The sequence below is a fragment of the Podarcis melisellensis genome, assembly GCF_964234715.1.
Source record: "Podarcis melisellensis genome assembly, chromosome: Z".
NCBI lineage: Eukaryota > Metazoa > Chordata > Lepidosauria > Squamata > Lacertidae > Podarcis > Podarcis melisellensis.
In genome coordinates this window covers 22,129,546-22,156,302 of record NC_138547.1, presented here as the reverse complement: position 1 = coordinate 22,156,302, position 26,757 = coordinate 22,129,546, and the positions used below count along the sequence as shown (strand labels likewise).

The window sequence follows — 26,757 nt, the reverse complement described above, 5'->3', positions numbered from 1 at the left end:
ATTATATTCTACACTGGGGATACCTCCAGACTGGCTTTTATTGCAGGATGGGTGCTCTTTATGTATGCTCATTTTCCATAGCATCCACACAATGCTGTTGGCATCAGAATGTCAGCCTGTATCCTCACCAAACATTTAATCTGGCTTTACCCTTTCCAGAAAAAATATATTCTAAATTAAACAAATCAGTTGCCTAAGACACATTTGTTATATCTGAACAATGCTTTTACAGTATTCAGCCTCCACCTGGAAGAATACTAGGTGAACAAGACTGAGATGATCAGCATAGATTGGGAACTGACAATGGTTTGGTTTAGATGCCACCGCGAAACCATGGTTTGGCCCTTGAGGTAGGGATAGGCCAATCTGGCAATTTTGGTTTCTCTCAGTTTCTCAATCTCAAGTTCAGCCCTCCAGATTGGTTCACAATTTTCTTTTATGAATAACCACAGCATTTTAGAGCAAATTATTCATTATATACAATTTTGTGTGTGTACAATTTCCTCTAATACACAGATTTTTTGCTTACTGTTTCAGAATGTACAAATCACCAGCATTTTAGTGCAAATTATTCATTATATACAAATTTGTGTGTAGAATTTCCTCTAATACACAGATTTTTTGCAAAATGATTTCCCCTAATATAATTTTTTGTATGTTATCTTCACTTAACATATGGATTTTTATGCACACTTTAGCCTAGTATATACGTTTTAGTACACCTTACTTGGCTGGAGAACAACATTACAAAATTTGGAGACATCCGAATTTTGTGGGATGGCTGAGTTTGCTTATTGTTTCAGAATGTATGAATCAGCTAGGTTTGCCTTTAAACTGAATTGAATTTCTCTTCTATCCCTACCTTGGGGCTGTTCCTTAGACTCCCCCATCCCATCTCTCTTTACAAACTCCAATTCATTCTCTCAGTTATTGGTTCACATTACATCTTATTTGCTTCCACTGTTAACCAAAGTTTGTCTCCAAGCCAGAATCAGAAACCATAGTTTGGACTGGGTTTCACGTTCTAGTCTGGAGGGAAGCTGCAGTTTATTTTAAAAATACTTTATTGCTTCAGTTGTAGCAAACAACAACTACTGCAAACCAGGAAGGAACTGAATCAAAGTATGGTGAAAAAAGCATCAAATGGCAACAACAGCAGGCAGGGTGGTTTTGATTTAAATCAAATCAATTTAAATCACTAGTCAGTAAGACTTGATTTAAATAACTAGTCAGTAAGGCTTGATTTAAATCATTTTTACAGGAAGGTTCAACCTTGCTGGCATCCTCTTAATATTTACAACCAGAGGAAGGTTTCATTTTTGGAATAATAAATTTTTAGAGTAGTTTTTACAGTTATATCAAAAATTACTGATTTGGTTATACTATCAGAAACACATAGGCAGATAATTATGAAATTATTGTTTCTATTTGGACAACTTTTCAGCTGTAATTTATTGGAAGGAGAAAAATAATCATTTTCTTGATAACAATTTAAACAATTTATTAAACTAAAACAATAACATTATAACATATGCATCCGTGTTTGTTAACCGATGTGGTTAAATGATTTTTTTTAGCACAAATGAGTTTTAGCACACATGAAAAACTTTAAACAAATCCTTATTTCCTGATGAATAGCCTTTGGACTATAATGTAAATTAAATAGAAAACTATCTTTAGAAAGATTTTTTTCCTCCAAAAGCATTTTATTTTAAAAATCTGATTTAAATCAAAAAAATCTGATTTTAACAAAAAAAAATCCAACTTTTTTGATTTTTTAAAAAAATCATTGATTTTTATTCACCCCGACAGCAGGTGGGGTGAGGCTAAGGTGAGCCAGAGATGCAAGAAGGCATCATATTCCATTCTGTTTTGTATTTTTTTGCATGTAGTACTGTTTGCATTCTGCTACTTAGTCTTTCACCTGTTATTCATCTTGCTGTCAGCTTTGGCAAAATTATGTAATTTATGTAACCAAGTTACATGAATTACATTGTCACTACGTTGTTCCACCCCATTCATTTCAATGCAAAGGAAAGAATGCAAATGGGGGCGAGGGGAAGCAATCCATTATGAATTGTTTGTGGCCCCAATCCCTTGCATTGTGCTCAGAAAGCAGTTGCATTGAATTCTACTAGCACAACTTTTCAAATGCTTGGCTACATGTTAATCACTTCATAGCAATTCAATAATGATAATGAAATTTCAGTTCATAGATACTATACACAAAGCATAAAAGTGTAATTTATAGTAGCTGAGACATAGCTAGAAACCCAAAAGCAGCTGGAGGAAGAGGAGGAGAGGGCAGAGGACGAAGAAAGAGCTATACATGGAACTGGGAGTGGAGAGTGCAGTTGAATGGGACATAGCTGTGAGCAGCCTAAGGAAGTACCATCTACCTTGGGCCTGCCCATAAAAAGTATGTCTAGCATGAGAAACTAATGTGATGTCTGCTGCTTCCAGAAGCTCTTCTTATTGTGAGACTTTTGTGGGTGAGCTGAGAGTTTGTCTGGACCCTGGGTGAGAACCCAGAAGCTGAGAGGGAGGGTGTGTGCCAGATGGAAAATGAAGTGACATATATATATGTATGTGTATGGCTTTGTATTAATGTAACCTTTTTATATGCTACGGTGTATTTTTGTAATATTTTGTTTAAGTTGTCATTGCTTCAGTTTTCTATACACCGCTTAGAGATATTTTAAAAGTTTTAATAATCAATCAAACAAACAATCAATCAATGTATGCATGGAAAGTATGGAAGAAAGTGATCCTATTTAAAACTATTTTGTGCAATGCCCACTAAGCAGAGTAAAAAGGCAATCATGTCATGAACAAGCAATTCCTCACTAACCACCAGGGAGTGCCAAAGACCTCTTGGAAAAACAACAACTGTCTTATGCAGCCATCTAAAGGCACTGAGCGAGGCTGCGTTAAGGAGCTTCTTCTGAGTGAGAGGTCCATAGTCTTGGTGTCACTACAGAGGAGAGCCTGTCTTGGATACAGAAGTCCCCCAGAACTAATGTCCTAGGATTCTGCAACACCATGCCAAAGACCTCCTTTGCCAGCTCAGTCAGGAAGGTGTTTGGGCAACAGGGTAGATAGTCCACCCACAAGATCCCTGTCCTGTCTCTGCCTCCCAGCACCGAGTACAAACCACCAAATCCATCTCCCAAATGGACTGGCCTCCTGGTGAGAAGGATGGAGTTTTTATGAGCTACTGCCATGCCCTCTCCTCATCCCTATGCCCTCAGACCTGTGCTGCACGGGATACCCAGTTGGAAAAGCTGGGTAAGAACACACACACACACACACACACGTGCCCAAGTCTCTGCAATGCACACCAGATATACACCTCACCCACAAGCAATTTTTGCTCAGTTTTGATGCAGCATGTTGACAACATCTTAAACCAAATATACCCTCCATTCCCTTTCAGGCATAAATAATACATCATGCAATTACCACAGAGTGGGGCGGTGCTGGTAGCCCAGTTCCCAGATGTTCCCAGTTGGTGCAGACTTCTGAACTAACAAAGGCAGTTGCTTGCATGCAGACCCCCAGTATAATTAGGGGACTCAATCTCACAGAAGTCTAGCCTGGATGCCAAGGCTGGATCTATGCTTTGATGCCCTTGGCACTGTACCCTCTGTGTGCATCTTCAGGGACTTTTCTGATTGGCACCACGTAGCTACCCCTATAATCTGCACTGGATTTTCAATTTCCCACAATTTTCTGGAGCAAAAACATCATCGAGGCTCTGATGCATTCTGGAAAATTTAAGATGGTGTCTCTTCACATCCCACCACTTGGTTATGCACCCCCAGGGACAGGTGGGCCCTGTCAAGTCCTGGAACCCTGGCAGCTAGCCAGGGAATCCAGATGCCAGCACCAGCTGTGCTGGACACAACTGAAGCTGTGTGATGGTGCTCAGATCTGACTTCTCTAGAAAGGTTCACAGTGGACACACCAACTGCAACTGAACACACACAGTCCTGCCCACAGTCACAACCTGCCTCTCTAGGAACTGGGCTGGGTCCATACACATTGCCAGATTGTGAACCTGGTACCTCAGAGTGAGTGCATCATCAGCCCAAACAAGGTGAATTTCCAGATGGGCTTTTCCAATGGCCAGAATCACCTCTGTTTTGTCTGCCAACATCCAACCCATCACTGCTTCCAAACACCATAGTAATTTCCTAGAATCTGTGACACAGCAGATTAGCTTGGCATAGGTGGGTTCCATACTCTTATTCCATACTGGGCAGGTAATATTGAGTGTAAATGGGGACTAGATGTGCAGTTTTCCAGCCTGAACCAACAGCCAGAACTCTATGCAACTGGCCCTTGCAAACTAGCAAACAAACAAACAAAAAAGCTAGATTCCTGCAGGCCAGCTGCTCAGGAGGCAAATAGCTGAATGTTTGAATTACAGCCTTTTGCTATATGCAGGCAGTCTTGGCTGCATCTTTGTATGCAAGCTCTTTGTTGGATCAGAGCCACTACCTCCCTTCCATTATTTCCTTGCATGCACAGCCAACCTGCCAAATTTGGCTTGGAGGGCTGATTTAAAAAGAAATAAAATAATTCCCACTCAGCTGTGTGCACAAATTTGCACATTAGCAATTCACCCAATTAGCTGAAGGTGTCATCATTAGACATAAAGATGTATCGTTTAATTGCCTCTTTAAAATAAATCAAGTTCAGTCATACTTTAAACTCTGATTTGTAAGGCGCAAAGTTCTGTGCTTGGAAGAGTCACTTGTAAGGCATATTCGGCTTTCTTTTTAAACCTGTATCCTGGTAACAATGTTAATGACAAAAGTATTTAAGGAGACCAAAGGCAAAAAGAAAAGAAGACACTATCTGGACATCTTTCCTAACTCCCAGGGAAAGCCATGTTTGCTTAAATCTTGGATAATCACTGGCGGGAGATGTCACACTGCGGCTGAAGCATTTTTCTGAGGGCTGAATTATTCACCCATGAAATTCAGCTGTATAAGCCAAGAGCTCCCATTTATCTCTGGCTTCAGAAGTGTCTGACTACATTGTATGGCTCCTGGTCCACCTCCATCCTCTCCAGGAATATCAGTGAATGCTGGTACTGAATCCAAGAGAAATCAGAAACAAGTCATTATATCATAATGAAGGTAACTGCAAAACGCACAGCTGGGCAATAACATTAATGGGACCAACTAAAATGTCCCAAATAATTGACTTGCCAGGGAGTCCTCTGGACAATTTACTCCTTGGAAGGAAAAAGTAAACTGACTGCAGCAAAATGCTTCCAAAATCAGCCCCACTACCTTGCAAAATGTTGTCTTTGCCTTCACCCTTGTTATCAAACACACATACCTGTTTTCCTCGGAAAAGAATGAAGGTGCCCGTCTGACTATCCTGCCTAGCTTCACTCGGTCAGAAAGCTCCAACACCTCTGCCTCCAATGAATTAAGAAAGGTGTGTAGAGCCTTTTTCTGGATCAAAACTCTGCTGTGCTTAACCTTGTTATCTTCCATAAGCTGGAGGTAAAGGGCTGTGTGTGCTGTCAACACAGAGCTGGGGAGAAGGCTATCAGCTTTCTCAGATGCATCCTTGGCCAGCACAGCATCTGCACTTTTGTGTTGGTGGTGAGTGAGAGGCTACCAGATGATCTAGCAAGCAGCCTCAGAGTCCCTTTCTAATTATACCACCAGTAGGTTGCAAGAGGCTTCAGGAATATTGACAGCTAACACCGATACATCATTGGCCTTGAAACCACTCTCTCTCCTTGTTGTATTTGCACGCTAAAGACTTAAATCTATTCAAATAATAGATTTTAGGCAGAGGCAGATTTAGGGGAGTATGACCGATTCGCCTGCACTGGGGGCCCAAGCCAAGAGGGTATTGCAGGGGGTACCACAACAACGATAAACTACGGAAGGCAAGAGGGGGCACCAAATTTTGGTGTCACTGAAATTTTAAGGCCCAACGCCTACCACTGTTTTAGGGGGGTTGTGAATTTCTTTTCCTATCTAAATAAGGATGAAAGCAGTGGCATCTCACCACTCTTCTTACCTAGAAAAGATTCTGGGGTGGGTAAGGGGAACACCTATGTACAAAGGCATTAATCACATTGTGCTGGAGGTACTCGCTTTTGCATATTGAGCGGCTCAGCTCTAATTGTTTCATTAGAACGATTCTGGTTCTGCCCAAGGCTCCAGCACACACAGAAGGGAGGAGGGTAGAAAACAACAGAGGAAACCCTAATGGGCAATACTACAGCAAAGATAATAAATTGATCAACGCTCCACATCTGACATTAGTTAATTCATCACAGTTTTGCTCACTTAAGGGCAACTACAGAACCAATGTCTCAGTAAAAATGAGCACAAAACACAAAGCAATAGAAATTTGTGCAACACTGTTTTCACAGTATAATGATAATAAAAGTGAAAGCTTCAGTTATTTAGAATTTCTGATAATCTTTGTTTGGTTTTAGGCAGAACTGGAACCACAGAAAAGCCTGGTTCACTCATAATGCAAAGCCAAACTGTGGCTTAGAAAATAAGCTTTGTAGACACACAAAGAAAAATATGTATTTTATGCCTCCCCTGGTTCTGCTGCCAACATGTTACCCAGAGCTAAGCCATGGTTTGGCTTACTGTTACATGGGAACCCAAGGTCATGGTTTATCTCACTCCCAAACAAGTTTCTGGTTGAAACCAAGGTGTGTTCTGGATTTAGCACTCATGATTTGGGGAAGACAAACCACAAACCTGGGTTTGGACATAACACTAAGCCAAACCATGGTTTAGCTCTGGTTAGTGTGGCAGCAGCAGAAGTGGGGGATGATTCAGGCAGCCTTGATTTTGCCTCTGGGTTCTTACACGCTTGCTCATTCTCACAAAGCCATGCTTCTGCTTTAGTATTATATGCTAACAGGGTGAAAGAATGAAACCATCAAGAAGGGCATAAGTTTTGCTAGTTTTCCTTATGTGCTCTTTGACTTTGGAAGCGCTGAGTCAATAAGTTACATCACTGTTTATTCATGCCCTCTGATGAGAGCAGGCTGTGCTTAGCTTTCTTGTCAGGTACCATGACAGACCCTCCAAGTGTCCCTATTTTCTGGGATTTACAGAGGTTGTCCTGGTTTCTGATTTGATCGTGGAATGTCCTGCTTTTCCTTAGGATGTCCCTATTTTCATCAGAGAAATGGTGGAGGTTATGCCATGAAAAATAAATATTGAAATGCCAATACCCATTAAACTGAGGAACACCCAGAAAAGACTATTTAATATCTACCGTTGTCTCTGTAGACAAGACGAAAGAGAGAGGGAGAGGCTGTCTTTAATATGATAGTTGCTGGGAAAGGATCCTGTGAAGAGTCAGCTATGATGGGGAAATGAACAATACGACATCCTTAATTACAGTTTCTCACCAGGTGAGGGGGCTGGGTGTTTTCTCCTTCCCTTTCTCTTTCACTGTGGCAGAATTCACTCACTCACCCAAAATCAATGTACTTCAAGGGATTTAACGAAGTCCACCTAGGACTTTGATCTCTTCAAACTGCCTTTTAGACATATATTCTTGTTCCCCTCTCGGTTAAAAGGCCTGTGAGACTTACTGGAGGGCAGGGTGAGAATACGACAGTCGGTGTTCCACTTTGTATAAATACTGCACCAATAGTTGAAGCTTTGAACCAGATTTCTTTTACAGCCCACTCTCACAAATGTTTTTGGACAGGAATAGCAGGGTTTATTGGGGGGGGGGTATTCCGCCTCACACATCTAGAGCAAGGTGATTGGCAAGCATTATTATTATTATTATTATTATTATTTGCAGTGGAAATCTAAAGATGAAAACAAGCCATGAAAATTGTGCAATTACAGTGAAGCTGGTAAGATTCCTGCTGCTGTTACAGACAGATGTGCATAAAAAAACCACCTTTATATGGTCTATACAGGCACATTATGCCTACTGGACAGGGTGAAATGGGGGCACATTAAGTCAGGAGAAAAGGACACAGTTGGGCAATCAACAGCTAACCTTTCCTATGGTTCTTTAAAAAAAAGTTTAAATTTTATTTTTTATTATGCTTTTATTTTCTTGTAAGCTGCCCTCTGGACCTGATTTAGGGCAAAATTCAGAACCATCTCAAATAAACAAAGCAAATGTGATTACTTAAAGATTTAAGGCACAAAGCAACCAAAGCTAAGCACTCTGTTGCTTTCGGTTTATGAAACAGGTAACACACATGTTAATCACTCCCAGTGAAAGTAATGAAACATAAAAGTGCTTAACTTTGGCTCAAGCATTCCCTTTGTTAATTAACTTATTAACTAAGCCCCCTAACCCTAATTTTCCTGCTATCTAAATGTTTAAAATTTATTGTTATTCAGTAATACGTAACAGGGATGCACTAACAGATATTATGACTGGCAGCAGTTACTGCCTGGAAATTTCCCCACATTGATTGTGGCTTCGAGCCTCTTGCCAGGGGTTCATTATGTGGTCTTGGGAAAGTCTCAGTTTGTCACCTGTAAAATGGGAATGGCAACAACCTCCCTTACAGGATTGTTGCGACGGCAAACGCAATAAGTAGTGTTTACCTTTGCAAACTGAACATCTCAATTAGCTAAACTAATTAAATAAAAATCAATTATACAAACATTATTATTAGTGTTAGCAATGTCACATATATAATATACACTCCCAGAGGGCCCATAATGTGGAATGAAACAATATATTATATACAACTCAAAGACATGTAAACATTCATATCAAGCTGAAAAGAAAACAAATCCTAATGGAATAGTGAAGCCCATTCTCAGTGTAAAGCACATGTGTGGACAGTCACTTATCCACAATGTGTCTGAAAATGTAATAAAAGAAGCAGGATGAAGAATTATGGAGATATTTACCTGAGTTGCTAAGCTGCAAATTCACTTCAGGTGTTTCAGTGCTTTTCAGGAGCGTGTATGCTTTTGTATTTTAAAGGACAACCTTGTTCTTTGTGGGGGTTTGTAATAAAATTTGCAAAAGGACTCTACAAAATTCACTCTAAGCCTCTGTGTTACCTTATGGCTTGACCTTCTGACATCCATCTTTTATTTGCCATGAAACAGGCTGGCAGGAAAGAAAAGCCTCCGCAAGAGGTGCTACTTTCAGCCAGATATAAATGCTACCGGTTCAGAATTACTATCCAGCTCTAGCCAAAAAAAAGAAGCACTCGTGAAAAAATAGGGCAGCTCACCAAAAGAGGGCATATCTCAAGAACAGACTTCAGCAGTCATCTAATGGAACTGAAGAGCCCCATCAAACAATAGATCCGGCAGTTGTAGTCTCTCCTCTCTATACGGAAGGGTTGGCCTGACATTAAAGCCCTTACCGGATGCATCCTGACTGGAGTCAAAGCTTGCTATGAGGCCAAAGTTGGTCCCTGATTCCCAGTTCTTTACTTAAGTGTAGCCAGAATAAGAAGCTGACATTTACACACCATTACATCCCTAAATAAATAAGCTTTCCACTTGAAAATTAGAAAACCATGAACTGGAGACAGTACACACCAGCATCACCTCCATTTTAAAACTTGGTTCTTGCACAGTGAGCAAGAGGCCAAGATTTAGGAATAAGAAAGATAAGGTATGCACTGCCTCAACTGGAGTAGCCCAGCACTCATTTTAATGCTCAAAGTTAGGTAAATTTGTGTTTCTTGTTCAGGCAATTCCCTTAGTTGAGTGTTCAATAAGGAACTGGGTATCAGGAACTACTTCCAGCTGCATATTTTAGCTCAGTGGTTCCCAAATCTTTCGGGGGGCATGTTCCCTTGGTTTTATTCCCAGTGCTCCCTTCCCAACCTACCCTATAAAAAGCATTCAGAATGGTGGTTTGCAAAACGAACTAAGCAAGTGCTATTTTTCTCGAGAAAGAGGTGCTGGAACTCACCATGAACACCTCCTTTGTTCTCTTATAATGGCAATGGTGCCCACCTGAGAGGTGCCATAACCGAGTTCTGGTGAGTTCCAGCTGAAAAAAGCCCTGCAACTAAGGCCGATAATAACAGAATAACTGGGGGGAACTGAAATTGACACATTTCTTCATCCCTAGTTGTTTCCAAGGGCTTGGATATTAGATAATTTTGAAATTTGGAGGCTAAACACAATTAAGGGTATAGCCAGTGCTGAAGAAGATAGCTTTACAGCTCTCTTGAGCAGCAGAAGTAACCCCCTATAACAAATTGATGTGGTACTTATTTCCAAAGTCACAGCATTTCCCTGTGTTTTGGAGTGCCAGTGGACTTCAACAAACGGAAAACAAATAACCTCTCTGCCTTCTTCAAACCACAAGATAAAGGTAAACACAACAGAGGCCTACCGCAAGATCAACTGCAAGTTGTGCCTAATATGGGATACACTTTATAAAATGAGGGAGACTCTGCATGAAATGGCAATCCTAATCTTATGGATGAGTTTGCCACCCAGCTGCCCTCCATGAGAAACATAGTCCAAGAGACATGGAAACAACTTATGTCTGTAATGGAGGACAGCTGGGTGACTAAGTGCAAGACTTAACATGCTCACTGAGATGGCAAACTCTGCAAAGGAAATGGGCCTCAGGCACAAGAAGCAAGTACAATGCATCTTGAGATGCAAGCTCAAAGAAGTTGAGGACATAGTCTGAAGGGCAAACCTGGAGGGTGCAGAGCTTAAAGATTTAGCCTCCTTTGTTATTGATTGGTTCAAGCTGCTGATACCTGACCTAGTTATGGAGACTAATGGTTTGGAATGTATCCACAGGGTCTCCGTGTAATTATTGGTTGGTTGATATTCTTGCTATTTATTAAAGAAATATATACTGAATTCAGATGGAAAGGATCACGATTTCTAGCCAATCAATGTCAGGAGCAAAAAATAATAATACAGTATAATCTATCAGGGGGAAGGATGGAAGGAAAAAATACACCCCTAAAGGTATTTCTGTAGAATTTGCTTCCTTCTACAACTCCACAAACCCAGATACTGCTCAGATTTAAAACTTTTTACAATACCTGAGGAAGATGCATCCTTTTTGGACAGTAAAATGTCCTCCATAGAAATAACTCAGGTGCTAAAAAGATTACATTCAAGTAAAGCTCCTGGGTCGGATGACTCTACAAATTGTTCTATAAACTATTTAAAGATTTTGATGCCTTATTTTCTTTGATTGTTCAATGATATCTGGGAGGTGGCATCTTTACCCACAACATGGCTTGAGTCAAAAATAGTAACTATACCCAAATCATACAAGGACCCCCTGTTGGTGAAATCATACAATCCAGTATCATTGACAAATCATGAATATTAAGCTGTTTGGGTGGATAGAATTAAAAGCTATTTGCATAAATTAATTAGTTCAGATCTAGCTGGGTTAGCCCACTTCAGAGCATTGCTGACCCATTTAGAAAATTATTGACTATTGTTTTTTCACTCCAGGTAGTTAGGCTCCCCTCTTACAATACAGTGGTACCTCAGGTTACATATGCTTCAGGTTACATACTCTTCAGGTTACAGACTCCGCTAACCCAGAAATATTACCTCAGGTTAAGAACATTGCTTCAGGATGAGAACAGAAATCGTGCAGCAGCGGTGCAGCAGCAGCAGGAGGCCCCGTTAGCTAAAGTGGTACCTCAGGTTAAGAACAGTTTTAGGTTAAGAACGGACCTCCGGAACAAATTAAGTACTTAACCCGAGGTACCACTGTAATTATTTAAGGCCTCTGACTGCCTGGAGTAGAAATTTTTGTTTGAAGCTTTGGAAAGGATGCAATTTGGCCCCAAATTTATTAAAACAATTCAGCATATCTATTCTTTTTCCAAAGTAACAATTCAGACTAATAATAAATCAGAACTGATGGATATCCAACAGGGGGCAAAACAAGTCTGTCCTCTCTCTCCCTTTCTTTTTATTTGAGCAATGGAACTGCTTATATGCATCACCTGGGTATTCATATTAACCTTCCTATGTTCTGGGTCTTTACACAGACTATATAATGGTTACCACCTCCCACTCCTGTGGAAGGTTTTTAAAATGAGAGATGGATTGATATGCATATTTAAGGGAGTCCATGGGTCAACTTTCCAAAATCTGAAGTAATGTGCTTTAATGTCCCTCCTTCAATCCAGAATAAGGTATCAGTATTCCTCCAAATTAAATTGTGTCATCTACATTTGAGATATTTGGGTGCATATATCACAATGAATTTTAATAAGATTTTTTAATGATAATTTTTATAAAACATGGTCTTTATTAAATAAAGATATTAAAAGATGGGAAATGGGAACCTATTTTGTACTTGATAGATTGTATTGTTCTTCCTAAAATTACCTATCTTTTTCAAAGTCTCCCTGTATGGCTCTCTCCAGAACAGCTGCAAAGGTAGCAGAGAAAATTAATTCTTTTATTTTTACACAAAAGAGACCAAGGGTTGGTAATAAATTGCTTTATTTTTCTATTAAAGAAAGAGGATGGGGGTTTGCCTAATTTAGAATTATGTTATTTGGCCTCTCAATTGAGACATATACTTAAATTGGTATGATAAACAATAGACCCATATAGAGGCTGAGAAAATAGAGATTGGGTTCCCTTTAGCGTATTCTAATTTTCCAAAAGTGGATCTAGAGAGAATGGTATATGGTTCAAAAACAGGCCTTTTACAAACAATGTTTCAATGCTGGAACAGAAAATGTACATTAATAGCTCTAGTACATTCTCAATTGCCTTCCACCCCCTTTTTATACTACGAACCACACATAATATTATATAATACGGGAGGGTCAGGGAACTTTAATAAATATGCAAATTTTATTTTGAGAATGCTTCTAGTATGGAGATGGAAAGGAAACACAAATTAAGAAACATTAATGTTCCATGGTTGTTATGGCGCTAAATTTCCACCTTTCAAAATAAAATAAAAAAAAACGCCAGCCAAACTGCTGCCACCTATAAATTAACTGAATTTGAGAATTTAATTACCATCACCTTTAAAGGTGGTAATGAAATATACAAATTCTAAATACATAAACTTTTAAAATAAATACATTTTTACTTTTAAGATGAACCTAATGGCCAGACAGGTCTAAGACTGTCATGGAGCTACTGTAAGATCTGGACTGGAACATAGAATCATAGAGTTGTAGAGTTGGAAGGGACCCTTGAGGGTCATCTAGTCCAACCCCTGAAAAGTAGGAATCTTTTGCCCAACGTGGGGATCAAACCCACAACTCTGAGATTAAGAGCCTGATGCTCTACATACTTGAAAAATACTTACGGCAAAAAAAAGTGGCTTAAACATCATTTTCATATCATTTAGGCAAGATACAAAGAAATCACTCTACAGTATATAAATGGTAAATGATCCCTAAATGAACGCCATGTTTTGATGCATCCACCTTCCCAAAACATTAACGTGGATGTTCTGATATTGGAGCGCATTACCATAGGGAAATTTGTCTAGCGAAGCGACGCAAAAACCGAAAAACCCTTTCGTCTTGCGCGTTTTTCGTTTTGCGAGGCATTCGTCTTGCGGGGCACCACTGTATGAAGATACTGCCTTAAATATTCACATTAGTTAATTCTTCATTTATTAATTGCTGCCAGGGTTAATATAACCCATTTTCAGAAAGCCCAAGCTAGACCCAAACATACTTATTGGTATGGGACATAGCTTAGAAAAAGTAGTAGTCTTAGAAAAATTGACACATAAATTATAAGTTGCAATAATACATTGTTTTACTACATATGAAAGTAAGACGGGACATGGACAAGACCCACCTACTGCTTATAAGTGAATTTGGTTAAGTCATTAATATATATCCTAATATTTCTTTCAGGGTTAACCCCCACACACCCTTGACATAAAAGGGACCTGTATTATGTTTAGTTACCAGTTTACAAAATATCTGCTATATAGATTTTGTAGTTCTTTGTTATATCAGCCTTCTGTTTCTCTGTTATTACTGTATCGCCACAACAGACTTTTATTTAAACGGAGCTATAGAAACACCAAGGATTATATCTTGAGTATTTTAGAAGAGGGTGTTTGTTTGTTTTTAAAAAGTGAGCCTTTTAAAATATAATGGCCCAGCGGACTGAGACCATTTTGGCACCACTGTATTTCAGCTGCACAAGGACTGACAGCTTGAACCAAGTAGCAGTCCAACGAGAAGTGCCAGATCAAGATTAACTGTAGTGTTGCCACTAGTTACTATAATGATTTTAATCAGAGAGTATTGTGAGAAAAAGAAACTCTGGTTTGGCTGCTGCGGGTTTGTCCTAGTTATCACAATGTCCAGATTTCTCATTAGGCATTAACAACGATAAACACTTTTGACCAGAAAATTCCATATTGAATCTTCAGGTCTTGTGTCTGAGAGTAAAGAGCCCATATGCATAAAGTGCATTCTTCTCTGCATCACTGAAAATATTCTTTAACACTTGTAATGGGGGGTGGGGTAGAGGAGAAATAAATGAATGCTACTAGGAATTGTCAATCCACATTAAATTTCTTAGGGAGCACTGCAAACAAAGATGGCTTTGTGTTCATTATCTGCGCTGAAAATATACCTTCACATTATCTTCTTTGCATTGGATACTCAATTGGAAAAAAATATGAGGGGTGGGAGAAAGAAATATCCTTTATGTGGCATCATTTCATTCAAAAGCCAGAACTAGTCTGCCACTGGAAAGTGAGATTAAATATTTATTCATGTCGCCAGGATTTCACCTTTTTGCTGTGGTTATTGAAATTACAAGATTAGAGGAGAGAGCAAAGGCAGAAAAAAAATGGGACAACTGAGCTGTTTTGGGTATTTAGTACATCCATATTCTCTGTCATAATTTGGTGTCTCCCCCTCCCCGTGCTGCACCAAGACTTTGAATATAGTTAAAATGTAATTTCATATGGCAGTGGAAAAACCACTCCTCAAAAAACCTTTCCTGGACTTGGAAAAGCTAAGTAACTACCGGCCAGTTGCTAATCTCCCCTCCTTGGGCAAGGTTGTTGAGCAGGTGGTCACAGACCACATCCAGGTGCACTTGGAAGAAATTGGTTTTCTAGATCCATTTCAACTGGGGTTTAGACCTTGTTTTGGCACAGAAACTGCTTTGGTAGCCTTGTATGATGACCTCTGTTGGGAGAGAGGCAGGGGAAATGTGATGGGTTGTGAAGGGCACCGTTTAAGGATCAGGGACTACTTGGCCACCTCCACAGCCCATACTGGAGACCCCCAAAGCACACATGCACCCATACATGGGCTACAAGTTGCCAGCATGTGCTGCAGAGTACAATGTCTACACACACTAAAAGGCAATGGTTGTTACAAAGATCTGATTTATGAGAAGGCACAACAGATGGTACAACAAACAGATCCAAACGAATGTGGGTGTTTGAAAAGGAGTATCACTGATCATAACGTGTTTTTACATAGACGAGCTATGTGTATTGATTGATGGCCTTGAGTCATTTAAATATATTGGTGCAATATATAAATAAGTCAATATTTAATAATACCAAAAGCCCTCTAATGATGCTATAAAGGGAAGCAAAGGGGGGAGGGGGAAGATATTGAATGTATTGTTTTTAAAAAATAGAAGTTAATTTAATATGGAATTCCTGAAACTGTCTCTATTATGCAGCATAGTAGCACAATAAAAATGTTTATCATTTTACAAGTGTCCTATCAACTATTGACATTCATGCATTGAGGTTTCTTGATTCCCCTCCCCCTGTGAAAAAACAACAAAAGCTCTGATTTTCGTGATTATAAGGTTTGAAAAAAAACACATGCAGAATCACATAAACTGCATGTTATCACAAGGAACTGACACTCAGCTGTGCATACACCCACACTCAAACACCTGTTTTTGGAATAATCATCATAGCATAGGGAAATCACTAACTGATCACTTCACATTCTACACCCTACATGCCCACTCAGATCTAGATCACAGACACAGGCTATGGCCTGCTTGACCAGACCAACAACCCATCTAGTCTACTGACATCTATACAGAAATTATATTTCCCCAAAATCCTGGGAGACAACTCTATTCCTGCAGCTGTAATTTGTATCAATTATTTTCAATTCTGAATTTTAGATTGCCATAACCTACCATGGGACCTGCTGGTGAAGGATGTTGCGGAAAGTAAATATATTATTATTAATAACAGGGGTTTAATCTGGGGCTTCTTGCACACAGAGCATGTGCTCTACTACCAAGCTACAGAACTCAGAATAGCACAAATCAGCAGTTTGAGATGGGGACCAGGAAGCCAGATTTAATCTCCTCTCTTGCATAGCCTTTTTTGTACTATTCAGAATAACTACCTGATCTTATATGCATGCGGTTCAGGCAGCTGCACACACTTGGGTTTCAACTAAAGCCACTATGTGTAAACTAGGAGTAGGGGAAACTTCTGTTCCTCTAAATGTTGCTGAACTATGATGGCTGTCCTCTCTGGCCATTGGCCATGCTTGTTGAGGCTGGCATGAGTTTCACTTCAGCAATATCTAGAGGGCCAAAAGTTCCCCATCCCTGATGTGAATGGAATCTGAAGCAGCCCTGAGGTATTTCAGAGCAGATGTTTTCACAACACATTTACTGCCAAGAACCTGTCCCAGCCTTCCCTAACAGGGGAAGATATTTTGGACCACAACTTCTATCAGTCCTAGCCAACACGGTTGCAGATAGTTGTAGCACAAAACATCTGGAGGGCACCAGGCTGGAGAAGGCTGGACAAGACAGTCCTCTCCTTGCTCTAAATGCAGAAGCTGGCTGAACACACATTTGAATCTTGCTTCAGGACTGAGGATGGGACAGCACCCCCACCATACCTTAGGGCAGGGTTTCCCAAACTTGGCTCTCCAGCTGTTTTTGGACTACAATTCCTATCCTCCCTGACCACTGGTTCTGCTAGCTAGGGATTATGGGAGTTGTAGTCCAAAAATAGCTGGAGTTCCAAGTTTGAGAAACTCTGCCTTAGGGCATCAGGTGCAGGGCAGGTGACCTGGCACAGCCAGTTCTGTCATCTTGAACACCAGGCCACTGTTTATTCTCCACTCCACCTGGTGCCAGCTTGCCACCCACTCAAACTAAATGACTAGGTTGAGGAAGGTTAATTGCACCTCCCCCCCACCCAAGAAGTTAAGAGTTATATGAAGAGTCCCCCCATCCAAACTCAGGTGACATATGGCATTTAGTCAGGTACGATTCCTTGATTGTTGTTGTTATTATTTTATGAGAAGCACATGTGAGAGGCAGCAAACTTCAGCAGAGCTGGAAGAAGGTTCTTAACCCATTTATTCTCTGACTGATTTTTCCATTTAAAAATCACCTAACCAACTAAAGATGAGGGGAAAGATTCAGGATATGTGTTAGCAGCTTCGAAGGTTTTGAACCATTACCTGTAGGGAATGGACACAGCACATTGCACTGCTTCCAGAAGGTCCCAGGTTTGACCTTTGGCATCTCCAGATAGGTCTGGGATTGTCACACCCGCTGATGGACCAAGGTTCTGACTTGGTTTAAGGCAGGTTTCTATTCTGTAACTTTTCATGTTAAAAGCGATGCCTTGCAACATATATTGTGGCCTGAGACAGGAGGACAGCTTTGCTTTGCAGAAACTAAGCAGCACTCAACATCCACAACCAGCTTTTACAGACTGCAGCTGTGTATTGAGCTGCTCATCAGCTTCAAAATATATACAACACACACACACACCATCAAAATCTGTCTCAGTCCCCACCCCTAAAAAAAATAAAAATTCTCTGCAATACTTTCAGTTTCAAAGCCCAAATTACAGCCTAGTGCTTCAAAGTGATTCTGGATAGAAACTGACAAGCATCAAAAGAAGAATAATCAGCCCAATATTCATTCTCCCAACCCAATGAAGTGGAAATATAATCTATTAGCATCAGTGGTGAAAAGTAAATTAGATTTTTAACCTGTTCCAGTTGTTGTTGGGTTTTTTTCTTTTAAAGTATTTTGATCTTTAAACCAACAGCTGCCTTTTAAAAGCTTGATTAGATGAATAGAAGCACATAGCCCTATGGAAGGCAGGAATTAAACCACAAGGCAATAAAATCCTAATAAGCTTTAACAAGCATGATTCATATATGACTAAATTATGCACCTTTCCCCCTTAATGCCTTTTCTAAACAAGTTTGCCCATTTTCTTTAAATTTAAATATGCCTACTACATATTATAGCATTATTTAGTGCCAACAAGAGGAATGGCACAGAACACAGTGTGCCACACTGGTCTGCTTCTTGCGGGTTTTTGACCCCATTTGAAACAAGCCAGGCTAGGATGGATGGAGGATTCAGATAAACCACAAGGGGAGGCTAGGAGGCAGTGATGCAGCTAAAGTGGAGGTAAAGATAAAGCAATGCAGAAATGGCTAGCCTTGAGGACAGCAAAACAGCTTCTTTTTCCTACCTGGTGAAATCCAAGGAGCAGAGAGGAGGGAGAAGGGCCTGATGAATATATTTATCTTACACAACTTCCTTCAGGGTAATGGAAGGACCAGTCAGACCCAAGAGATCTACAAAGGCTCATGCGGAGCTAGGACATTTGCTTGTGCTCTGTCCAGGGTCCTGAATGACACCTCTAGTTGCATTTGTTCTCCAAAACAGAGTTCTCAACCCATGACTGTAGAAATCCATTCCTACTCTTTCTATTTATTTCCTGCTCTCGTTGTCTGCGTCCAACCCCTGTTGGCAAGCTTCTTCCAAACCCTGCCAGGGTTCAGTCTCCCTTTTAATTTTCTCATATTTTTCTTACGCCAGCCTTTGCATAAGAACATAAAAAACTGCCTCATGCCAAGTCAAATCACGGGACCTTCTAGCTCTGCATTATGATTCTCCAAGTCTCACTCAGGAGGACTTTTCTAGCTCTACCTGGAGATGCTGGTGATTTTCTGCATGCAAAGTGTGTGTTGCAGCAGATGTGCTGAGCTACAGCTCTTGGCTTTACACCTTCAGCAAGTAAGGGACATGCTAAAACAGGGGTGGGGTAACCTATGTCCACCTCCTTTAATATACCTACACAAAGAGCTCTCTTAGGTGGAAACAGAGCAGTGGCTTCTTTCTGGGACTACATGTAAGTGGCTAAAGCTTTGCTAGTCTGAAAGGAAGGAAGTGGGGTACAATAGGGCACATGAGATCAAGTGTCGTCATAATTGAAGAGCACCAGCTCATTTATGGTACCCAGAGTGGGCAATGGAGAAGAGAACCAAAGATGCTTAAGTGGCATGATAAAGAGCCTCTTTGATGGGTCACCTTTTAGCACAACTCTGCTGCTATGTGGATCTGCTGCACAGGGTGAAGTTGCGCTCTCTAATTAAGAATCATATTTATAAACTAGCTACATGGCAGAATTGTGGAAGGATGCTGGGCACTGCCTCCTTTCATTTATTACTCTGCCATAAATCAACAAGACCACCATAAAAATGAGATTACTATAAAAATCTACGCCTGCACTTAAAAAGCCCTTCTTACAGAATTCAAAAGCTCAAACTGAGAAAAGGAGGGAAATGGCTTGTAGCACCTCATATATCAGCAGGGCAGCTCTTCAATGACACAAGGACACAGCAAAATCCATTAAACCAAAGCCCATAGCCACACACTTTTACTATTATGCACATAGGTGTTACTTGTATGGCTCAGACATGCTTCCCAAAAGCAAAACGTGGGCATTTACAACACTCCTCATTCTAAACTATGCTTATTCCTTGGAGGAAGGAGAGGTTAAAATCTTATATGAACAAGGGTTCCACAAAGATTCACCTGGTCTGAATCAAGCTGTCTCAATGGGACACCTGGAGACAAGTGTTGAGTATACAAGATGTGTGTGTTTAGCCTGGGGAAGAAGGCTCCACATGTTGGGACAATGGTGAGTAGTCAGAAGGAGAAGAGGGAGCAGACCAGGAAAAGGAGGTGTTGGAAGCTGAAGAGGTAACAGAGCTTAGTGAGTAAGAAGAGGCTGTAGCAGAGAGCAGAATTAGGCAGAAGTGGAGGCTGCAGAGGAGGGAGGATGGGAGGCAGAGTGGAGGCAGGCTGTGGAAGAAGACATGGAGTCTCTCCCTCCTCCTGCTCCCCTCCTCCCTAGTCACCCAGAACATGAAGAGGAATGAAGAGGGTGGAGCAAAGAAAGAGACGAAGGCGCCTCAGATTGCTGGGGGAGGAGTCTTAGAGAGCAGTGGGAAGGAGGGGGCCTTCAGTCCTTGCAACAGCCTCAACAGGGCAAGACCTACTGGGTCTTCCTACTGGGAAGAGTTGCTGTGATCACTAGTCCTGAGCTGTTTTTGTTTCTTTCAATGAAGTTTAATTTTATTATGTTTACATCCTGCCTTTCCTCCAAGGAACCAAAAGCATCCTACATATGGTTCCTAAGCAGCCTCTCATGTAGGCACTGGGTAAATCTAGACCTTCTTGGTTACAGCAAGGTGGTTGCATCAGGAGCATTTGGATCAGGTCCCCGGACTTTTGCTTGATAAGTGGCTCAGCTCCATCAGGATTTGTTAGACAGCAGGTGATAATATGCACAAAAGAGGCATCTTCTCTCCTCTTCCCACCATAACATCTTATGCAGCTTACAAAAGGGGTGGGTCAAAAGCAAAAGTTGGGAACTACTCGAAGACCTTTGCATGGTCCGCAGCAGAACGCCAAAGATTTCCACCCCCGCCCCCATTTCTTAACAATTACAAGAACTGTTCTTCCAAAATAAGGCTGGTGAAATGAAAAAAAAAGGCAGGGATTACTCACAGCTCTTTCCACCACATTACTGCTTGCTCAAGTTTCTGTCTGCTTATTGCTCACTGCCTGTTTAAAGAAGTGTTGCAAGACAGCAATGGTATCACCAACACGTGTCACACGAGAAGAGCAGTGCCTCCAATCACAGCCTGGGTGTCTGCCGTTCCATCAGGCGCTTTTCTCAAGTGTGCTCTTCATGAAATACTGAGAGAAAGTGAGGAGGTGAGATATCCAGCTCGCCCAATAACAAGTAAGCTTTAGTTCCTGCTTGCAGGCTTCCCATAAAGGGCATCTAGTTGGCTGCTGTGAGAGCAGAATGCTGGACTAGATGGGCCACTAGCCTGACACAGCAAGCTTTTTTGTTCTAAAGTAGTTATTGTTGCAGGGGCACCAACTCAAGAGGAGTGGGGTGGGATGACCAATGATAAGTCTTAGGTGGAAAACACAGGGGTTGGGCTATCATTGCTACCACAGCCTACAGCACCTGTTACCAGAGATGGCCATGTCACTGCCTAATGGTAGGGTTGGTCTTGCACTTTGAGGAAGATCAAAAGAAACAGGCACACTAAAATGGGAGCAGGCAATTTTTGCTATATGATCTTGTCAACAACTGTTTATGTTGCTTGTGCAAATGAACAGGCCCTGATGCAAGACTGGAAGTAAGTTTCACACTGAATGACCACAGCATCAACACAGACCTGTAGGCTTGTGTTATTTACTAAGTAAATCCCATTGATTTTCATTTGACAGTATGCCATTTTGAATGGCATTTGTTTATCATAAATAGTGTGCATGGGATTACATCCTTAATTGCACAGATGCCATTAGCCAATCAATTTTAGCATTCTCCTTCCAGTAATTGCTTATCATGTTTAAACTCCTGAATGACACAGCCCCCAAATATCTGAATGACCACGTCCTTCCCTGCATATATACTGGGTGCTGAGATTGGTAGAGAAGGACCTTTTGGTGGTTCCTCCACCCTCAGAGGCTCAGTGGGTTGCAGTCCAGGAAAGGGCTATGGAACTTCATTCCCACAGAGGTGTATCTGGCAAGTTCATCATACAGATTTGGAGAATGCTGAAGACACACCTCTTTGCCCTGGATTTTGATACTTAGCATGTATATTTTAAGGACACACCTTATTTTTGTGGTTGTAAATTGTTTTTAATATTGTGTTGTAATTCTTGTAATTGTGTTGTAATTCATCATCATCATCACCACCACCACCATCATCTTCAACTTAAAAAAACTGTGCAGTCTGATCACTTAGCAAATGCAGGAACTTTATCTGAAGTATGCAATGCAATAACTTTTATGTAGGATTATTTATTACAACAGCAGTCATAAAGAAGAAACGTGAAACACAGAGAAAAAAATGAGATATACAGGTTAAATTGCTGTGTTGGCACTTTGCGATAAATAAGTGGGTTTGGGGTTGCAGTTTGGGCACTTGGTCTCTAAAAGGTTCGCCATCACTGCACTAGGCTGCTCCACTTGTGAGGCCCCTCCCCATCCCCCACCCTCACTACTAGAAGATAATGGAAGTGTCATAAACAAAATTGAGTGAAGCCAAAGATGATGGCGGGTATTTAAAATTCTGCAATTCACAATTTCTCCTCTAAAGGACATAAGATGTTATTGTTAAAAATCATGGTGATTTTTAAAAAAATGCTTAAAAGTAACACTGAAAAACATTTGCAATAACTGAACTTTGTAAACCTTTTGTGGAATAAGCATTAATTTTTAGGAAAATTAAGTTGTAATGTTATTCTTAAAAAAACACACCTTGAGTTTACAAAATATATTGCCTGGGAAGTGTAAATAATATGACCATGATTACCTGACAGTGTGGCAATTTTAGAATCTACTTTATGTTGCCATTTAAAAGTCAGTTTTAAAATACATATTAAGAAGTAAACTACAACCCTCAAATACAGTAAGGCTAAAAAAAATTTTCTAGCCTCCCTCATAGCAAAATCACCCAAAACTTTATCAAAATTTGTTTGTCTAAGTTTGTCACTTTCAGTGTACATAATGCTCAGTGCGGACAACCTCTCTTGAGACATTGTGGACCTTAATTCATTTTTAATTCTATTGAGTCTTGAAAAACTCGTCTCTCCTGAGCAGTTAGTGACCATAAAGCTAAGAAATAGCCGCAATATTGTTTCCACATTAGGAAAGGCCATCTGAATTTTTTCCTTGTATATAACTTGATAAAGGCAGAGAGTGCTCTGCTGTAATCCTATGTCTTTGTCTCACATACAGGTGAAAGTACAAAAGTTCATCAAGACGTTTCAGGCCAGTATATTCTGAGTATGCTTCCATCAACAGTTCAACACCTTGCTTAATTTCTTGCTTAGATGCTGTCAAATTAGCAAGAATGGCAAACAATTGTGCAACATCACTTTACACAGTACTTTAAAAAAAAAACTGGGTTCAAGTGCATCTGATATAGGAATAAAGGATTTTATCCTAAACCTATCTCTTGAAGAAAGTGCATCTAAGGCATCAGGTGCACTTCTGTCATTTATCTGCTTTTCCCTCACTCTTTGTCTCAATTGTTTTGTAGTTGACATTTGGCAAGGTGGCTTTTGCTTGTTTCTCAAGCTCATCAAAATCATCTCTAATCTTCCTTTAAAATTCCAGAAGTGAACTGTACTAACCTGCACAAGAACAGGTCTGATTTCTGAAGGGCTTTGTTGACCTTATGAAAATGACCTAGCACACCGGTCCAAAAAGGCAGCATAACACAAATTCCAGTTCTTCCATTTTCTGCAAAAGATTGTTAGCTTGGAGCCTGGTCTCCCCCTTCCCATTAACATCAGAGTACAAATGACTGAGGGCATCAGTGATAGCACTGTAACTTTCCAAAACAGCTTCTGTGGCTTTTGCGTGTGTGTCCCACCTAGTCTCTGACAAATATTTAGGCACTCTAGAACGAGGTGGCAAAAATTATTTTAGAACTGCCCATCTCTTTATGGAGGATGAAAAGAAGCTATAAATTTCATTGACAATGTCAAAACTGTTCACTGCATCAAGGCAGCAATCCACAGTTGAATGGCCCACCAGATTTAAAGAGTGACCTGCACAAGGAATAAATTTTGCAAATTGGTTTTCCCCCAATGATTTTTTGCTGCATACCATTGTACTTGCCAGCCATGTTGGCAGTGTTGCCATAAGACTGCCCACGGCATTTTCTAAAGTCTATTCCAAGTTCAGTAGTGAAATACCATATTTTTTGCCCTACGGGATGCACCGGCCCATAGGATGCACCTAGATTTGGGGGGGGGGGAGAAATAAAGGGGGGAAAAAATTTTCCCCAGGCGCGGGGCTGGGGCGGGGGAAGCCCAAGCTTCCCCCGGTGCCAGCCCCCAGAACGGTACCCAGAACGGTACGCCAGCCTTCTAACCAAGTCGGGGGATAGCGGGAAAGGCGCGCTGCGCTTCCGCTGTCCCCCGAGTTTGCGGGCTGGCGATGGGGAGGAGCAGGCTTCTCCCCCCCGCCAGCCTTCTAACCTTGTTGGGGGACAGCGGGAAAGGCATGCTGCGCCTCCCGCTGTCCCCCGAGTTTGCGGGGCTGGTGACAGGGAGGACAGGCTTCTTCCCCCCCGCCAGCATTCTAACCAAGGCGATGGGGAGGAGCAGGCTTCTCCCCCCCGCCAGCCTTCTAACCAAGTCGGGGGACAGCGGGAAAGGCGCGCTGCGCCTCCCCGCTGTCTCCCGAGCTTCTGGGGCTGGCGGTGGGGCTCTCCTGAAGGCTGCATTCGCCCCATAGGACGCACACACATTTCCGCTTCATTTTTTGGAGGGGAAAAAGTGCATCCTATAGGGCGAATGCAGGCTTTCGCTGAAAGTCTATCCCAAGCTCAGTAGTGAAATACTGTATTTTTCGCCCTATAGGACGCACCAGCCCATAGGACACACCTAGATTTTGGGGGGGGGAAATAAAGGGGGGAAAGTATTCCCCCCCAGGCCCGAGCTTCCCCCGATGCCAGCCCCCAGAATGGGACTTGCGGGGCTGGAGGAGGGGGAAGCCCTCCGTCAGCCTTCTAACCAAGTCGGGGGACAGCGGGAAAGGCGCGCTGCGTCTCCCACTGTCCCCCGAGTTTGCGGGGCTGGTGACGGAGAGGAGCAGGCTTCTCCCCCTCGCCAGCCTTCTAACCAAGTCGGGGGACAGCGGGAAAGGCGTGCTGCGCCTCCCCGCTGTCCCCCGAGCTTGTGGGGCTGGCGATGGGGCTCTCCTGAAGCCTGGAGAGCGAGAGGGGTCGGTGCGTACTGGTGGAGAAAGGGGGGTGCGGTGGAGGTGGTCCACCTTGGGTGTCATCCCTGAGGGGCGATTGCTGTGGGTGGCACCCCCCTGGGAAGCTTGCCACCCACAGCGGTGCCGCACCCCTGTGGGACACTTGCCACTGCAGGCGCACCCCCGCAGGCGGCTAGTCTCAAGGACAGTGTTTCTGGAAATGATACTATTGTTTTGTGATAGTCTTCATCAGCTGAAAACACTGTCCTTGAGACTTTTGGGATGCCTTCTGTTGGAACTTTTGAAAAACATTTGAGAAAACCTTCCTTTTTAATCTTCTGAGATGTCTTTTGTTGAAACCTCTGAATAACCATTGTGAGACTGACCTTTGATGTCAATCTTGAACACATGGCTTGACGTTCTGTGCCACTAGTCTGTTACATTGTCTATATGAACTCCAATAGATTTATTTCTACCTTTTGATTTATATCATCATTCTATTACATATGATTTAAAAGTTATTACCCTACGTGTTGTGTCTATATTTCTGTGATTGGTTACCTGCTTTCAGCAATACGGGTCACTGTTTGGTAGTACCTGATTGGTTAGCTGTCAGATTCTAGAGCTCCCTATTGGTGGCTTTTTGGTAATTCACAAAATACAGAGTCCATTCATAAAGCAGTAACATAAATCTCCATTGGTACATATTGGGTGTATATTTCAGTGGCTGAACGTACAGTGGCACCTTGGGTTACAGATGCTTCAGGTTACAGGCTCCGCTAACCCAGAAATAGTACCTCTGGTTAAGAACCTTGCCTCAGGATGAGAACAGAAATTGTGCTCCGGCGGCATGGAGGTAGCAGGAGGCCCCATTAGCTAAAGTGGTACCTCAGGTTAAGAACAGTTTCAGGTTAAGAACAGACCTCCGGAACGAATTAAGTTCTTAACCCAAGGTCTCAACTGTACAGGTTTATGGCCGTGCTGTAGTGTAATGCTTATGCAACTGTGAATAAAAGGTGGCTGGGCTCATCGTCCCGGGATTTTTAGGAAAACTGATTTCCAATAAGTGCCCCTCCATTTCTATAACAAGTCCTTGAGTCTGTACTCTGAATAGTGGCACCAGGGACCTAAAGGGGCAGGACTTGTCAGTCCAACCCCTGCACAGTCTCATCTGGGCTGGCCTTAAGGCAATTGGGCCAAATTGGGCCCCATGGGCCGCTCCTAAGGGCCCCCCTCACCGGGGCAATCTAGATGGATTTTATTTATATCTCTAAGATTCTGCAGATGTCAGCTATGAACTGGGCCCTACAAAAAAAGTTCAAGTTTGGCCCAGAGTCTCATAGTTGTTGGCCCTCGCATGAAGCCTTGGGTTTGCAATTATGACAGAGGGGAGACTGTGGCACTGGGGAGTGGGTGGGCTGGGGAGGCCCCCTAGATTTAGAGGCCCGAGTTGCCCTGCCCTCGCATAAAGTCTTGGCTTTGCAATTTTGGGAGAGGGGAGACTGCCTTTGGGGAGTGGGTGGGCTGGTGACGCCCCCTAGATTTAGAGGCCCTAGGCCCTTAGCCTATACATAAATCCAGCACTGCTGGTGGCAACCAAGTCTGGAACCAACCCACAGTGGCTAAAGGTTTTCTACCCAACAGCACTAGTTCTTGGACAGCAAATGAAAAACAGCAGGCCTAGAGAGAAATAGCAGGAATTTTATGATAACATGTGGCTTTGGGATTGCATGTAATGATCTTTCTTGAG

The 26,757-nt window shown here is 41.8% G+C and overlaps 1 protein-coding gene across 2 annotated transcripts in view; it reads right to left on the bottom strand.

Moving 5' to 3' along the window:
- The window catches only part of NEXMIF (neurite extension and migration factor), a 211,682-nt gene that overhangs the window by 6,783 nt on the left and 178,142 nt on the right, over positions 1 to 26,757 (bottom strand). The window lies entirely within an intron of this gene.